Here is a 5,062-nt window from a genome sequence, read left to right on the forward strand (position 1 = left end):
CAAAGTAACAGTTCCATGGCAGAAGCAGCCAATTCTACCAGCGATGCACTGTAGGGAAACAAATTCCCACAATCTTAAAAACACTTCATCAAAAAAATGATTAAAATTAAAATTCATACTGACGGAATATTAAAAACTACATGACTGAATTGTAAAATACCTTTAAAGTCAACCGATTATCAGCTGCCTTAAAATCCTGCACAGAAACTGATCTGAAACACATTCAGACAGATGGAAGCAGAAAAAGAAATTTTAATAAAACATACACAAAAAAATGGTGAACACAGAGGAGTATTCAAAGGACAGCTGGTGATCCTGGTGAAATGCTAAATTATTTTTTCTTCAGTAAACTGATTGTAGAGACAAAGCACAGGTGAAGGTAATGAGAGTCATCAAATAAAGAGGGAAACACACAAAGGGAGGAAGAAAAAACAAGCGGCACATGAAAAAATTAGACTAAAAATAAAAACATGAAATAAATAAACTACAAACTATGAAATTAATGTTTACTCCTCTTTCTTTACCTGTCCAGGTCACAGTTGGCCTCCGATACGCCACCAATCTGGAAACATTAATTTCCTCTAATTAATCATAAAACAAACAAACGTGATTTTCAGTCTCAGAAGTTTCTGCTTGTGCCAGATTTTTTCATTTAACAACACTCAGTTTGACATTTGCATCCGTTGAAGCTGTTACATTTGCAGAATGCTACTTTTGAAGGATCAGCAGCCCGCAGATTAGGACCCAGCTACAGCGTTGTGGTTGCAGAAAATCAGAATCACTGAATGCTCCACTGAACATCACAGAAGCTCCTTCATTATTCCCTGTAGCTATTCAAATATACAATTTATCTTTCTCCTGAGGTTGTATAAATATATGCATATCTTCCATCATCTGTTACGGAGCAATTTCCCTGCAGGGATTGATTAAGGTATTCTGATTCTGATCCATAAATCTGCTGCATATAGGCCTCTTTCTGCTGCAGGAACTCGGTGGTGGTCGTATCAACAGCTACATGAATAGCCCCCTAATTTGATCTTTCAGACTTACTGTTTCTATTGCAGTGTAGAATTTAACAGCTTCAACCTCAGTGTGACTCCACTTGCACCAAAACAAAACCAAACAGTAGTGACTGGATGGAACTCCAGTTCTGTCAGTATGTATTTTGGGTTGGTATGTTTGCCAGTGTTGTGAATTTTACATTGCTGGTGGTGATGTTAGAGAGGAGAACACTGATTCTGGATGAGGACATTGAGAGGACAGTTGGACATTTAAACATGGAGATCTGTAGGGATTGACCTCTGAGGCTGCTGATTATCCACGTTTGAACCACTTTGAACTATTTTCTCTTCTGACAATTCGTCCCACAAACTATTTATTTTCAAATTCCACCCTGAGAATCAAAATACAGAAGAGACCCATTGTGTCCCCTCTGTCACCTCAGCTGCCAATCAAACATATACTGTGCTGCTGCCATATCAAGTCTTCATTAAACTGATTTATGGACGTGCACACAGACAGCTACAGACTCTACATACTGTATGTATTTCTGTCAGGGGGAGAGCAATATTTTAGGCCTTTTGTCCTTTTTCCTTTCTGTTTTAGTTTTAATGGGTTACATGCTTTGGTATTGTGCATTTTAGTTGAAGGTTTCTGTTTAACTACTTGGGTTTTCTTCCATTATTTTTGGTGGCAGGTTCGTGTAGTTTGCAGCTTTTAATCCTGAAGTGACAGTGAAGCTGAGTAGAGCTTTATGCTCAGGATCACATGTGTGGCTCTCTGGGCGTGACTGCATAGCAGCGACTTTCTGGACCAACCTGTGTCAATAAATACATTTTTGCTGTTTTTGCGTCTCATAATGTTGAATCCAGTATAATCTTGACTGTCTCCCTGTTAAAGAAGCTTTCTCCAGATAACAAGGTGGAGATGGCTGAAGTTGAAGGAAGCTGTGGTTTAGGAGGAGTTTCCATGTCAGTGATTGGTTGGAGTTGTACCTTGTTTGCTTTTGGTCTTTGGGTTAATTTATTCAAAAGTTCTGTAAAATAAACTTGGTTTTAGCAACAACTCGTGTGTGGTCTCTGACAGCAGCTCTCAGGTAGCAGCTGGGCTGATGCAGCTGAAAACTCTTGAGTCCATCAGTGACAGTAGTGTTTCAGTTCACTTTGAAGAGTCTGTGTTAAAGACTTGTTCATCTAACAGAAAAATAATACAAACTCTATGGACAAGGAGAGTTTTGCAATAAGTTCAAGGAAAGTTTACTGAAAATCACTGTGCTGTTTGCAGATATTGATCCATTTCCTTTATGTCCTGCCTACTATCACTCTGTTTCTCATAAACTGGGCTGATCATTAAACACATAATTCAACAACTGGCAACACACACACACACACACACACACACACACACACACACACACACACACACACACAGTATGAGGGCTTTTACAGTGTTTTACCAGTAGTTGTGGAGATCATCTGACTGAGACACAAATTGAACAAAGACACTGAGTGCAAAGGAGGCTTGTGTAACAAAAAGCATCATAATCACTTCTCTTAGACTCACTGTGGTTTGATATATTGTAACAATGTTATGTCTGTTCCTCAGCCGACGTCTGAAAAGAAGCTCTGGACTGTCCGTCAGAGTTCCAGCAGACATTTTTGTTCATCTGTTCTGTGCTAGAGACTCTGTGTGGCAGCTACAATCAAACTCTGAGCACCAGAGTTCAGCAGAAACACATACAGAGATTTCAGTGTGATCGGTGTAACGTGGCAACTGGCCGAACCATCAACGCAATCAAATGTATTTGTATAGAACTTTATCATACGGAGGTCATTCAAAGTGCTTTATAGGCAACACAGCTATCTTTTTTGTTTTTTGTTCTAAACCCTTTCTGAGAATATTACTGTGAAAACGTTGTGATGTTATCAGCAGGAAGTTTTGTTTTTTGTTGTTTTCAGAATATTCTTCATCAAAGCTGAAAAACATGGTCTAAAAACTAACATTCTAACATTGTTTGCTGATAACATTGTTAGAATAATATGCCCAAACAGGGAAGGTTTTTTTTTTCCATTCCAAGAATGTTTTTGTTGTAAATACATACACCACCACAAGAAAGCAGACCTCCTGAGGATTCCACAACACACACCTTCAGACATGAAGACACTAACAACAATGTGGATTGGGCCTAGATAAACCAACTGACTGGTTCCAACCTCCATCAGGCCTATAAAGGACCAAATGACTGCCAGATACACACTGACCAACTTCTGACGTCGTCCTGAGTCCTCCTTCCCCAGAGTCATCCTTCCAAAGAATCCTTCCTGAGTTCTACTCAAGTTCTTCAAGACCAACTGGGAGGCTCCACTCTGTCCACCTCCGTTCCAACCTGCATCCACAGGCCGACCTGAAGACTACCCATCAGCAGAAGCATCGCAGCAGCATCATTACGTGCGCGCAAGTAACTTTCAGTCACCGAAACTTGGCGCAACTCTTTATTATTAATTCCAAACTGCTAATTAGCCTACCGTCAAATTAGCAGCTGCTTTCAGGTGTGGTCTATTTATCCCTACTTCTCATGAACACTATAGTACACCGTAATATTGACCCCAATATTACATTGTAATATCGTGTTCACCTCCTTCCTTATTGTGTTAGGTTAAAAAATGTTGGTAGTTTAATAAATGTACTTAAATATAAGTTCAGTGCCTCCACTATTTTGTTGTTCACATTTCAGACACTAACTTGTTTAGATACCGGTTTCCTAGCTTGTATAAATAACCCTCGAGTTAACTAATTTCCCAGAACATTCCTGAGGCTCTTCTTGACAGTGCAACAAAAGGTGCTTCATATGCTGCATTATTACATTGGTCTGATTTGAGTACTCCGCTGGCAGAGTATTTCCGAGTAACCTTCCTAAACCAAAAGAAAGTGAGCAGAAATTAAATAATTTCCGTCCAATAAACATCAATGCACAAGCAAGCAGACAGATCACAACTCAGTTCAGCTTTTGAAAAAGTGTTTTCACTCAAGCAAACAAACAAAAAAAATCAAGTTTTACAATTCTGCTTTCATTCACTCTGCTGATCTCTGATTCAGTTGCTGAACTACAGATGCTGTTGGCTCACTGCCTGCTGTGTTTTCATAGAAAACAAGTGTGTTGAAGTGCTGAGAATATGTGTACAGTTTGAGTATATACAGTAAATATACAGTTTGCAGTGTTTGTTGTTCGTGTGAATTGTAAATATATATTTAAACGTGCCCACAACACTTGTTTCGATATGGTCTTATTAGGGATGGACTGATACCTCTTTTTGATTTCCAATACCGATACCGATACTTCAACTTTGAGTATCTGCCGATACCGATACCGATACCAATACCGATACCATCTCTCCTCCTAAACATCTTTGGAAATACCTTATTTGCATGGATACATTTGTTTAAGATGGCTTTATCAAAAGCCTCATACTATTAAAGCATAGACTTTGCTTTTCTAAGAAAGGAAAAAACAGCCAAACGCATGTCTCAAAGTGAAACTGTAGCTGCTTAATTTGAGCTGCAGTCAGACTACAGTGTGCACTCAGTGCCATTCAGATATTTAGAACAGATCAAAATGACACAGCAACATTAATCTGCAGTTTAAAGGTTAAATTACCAAAACTTGGTATTAAATAATAGTACCACTAATAGCCGCTTTCGGCTCTGCGCATGAGCAGTAGTAAATGAGGCCGGAAACGTTGTGACCTGCTGCGGGATGGGATCCAATAGGAAGGTTCTGTCTGCAGAGCCGGAGACCCACGTACAGGCTGCTGGTAGAGGGCTGCACGGAGAGGCTGGACTCGTCTTCTACGGCCGTATAAGTGCACAGCTTCTAGTTCGGGTGCGCGACGTAGTTTTAAAGGGTGATTTCACTCAAAATATACTTCCAATTTAAAAAAAATATATATTTAAGAAGAGTATTTTAACCCCTTACCGCTTCCACGTCCCGCCGGCGGGACGTGACCACTTTCCAAACACATTACAGCCAGATGTGCGCATGCTCCACAATCACGTTTCCCGACAA

Source organism: Stegastes partitus, unplaced genomic scaffold (assembly GCF_000690725.1).
Source record: "Stegastes partitus isolate 25-593 unplaced genomic scaffold, Stegastes_partitus-1.0.2 Scaffold57, whole genome shotgun sequence".
Classification (NCBI taxonomy): domain Eukaryota; kingdom Metazoa; phylum Chordata; class Actinopteri; family Pomacentridae; genus Stegastes; species Stegastes partitus.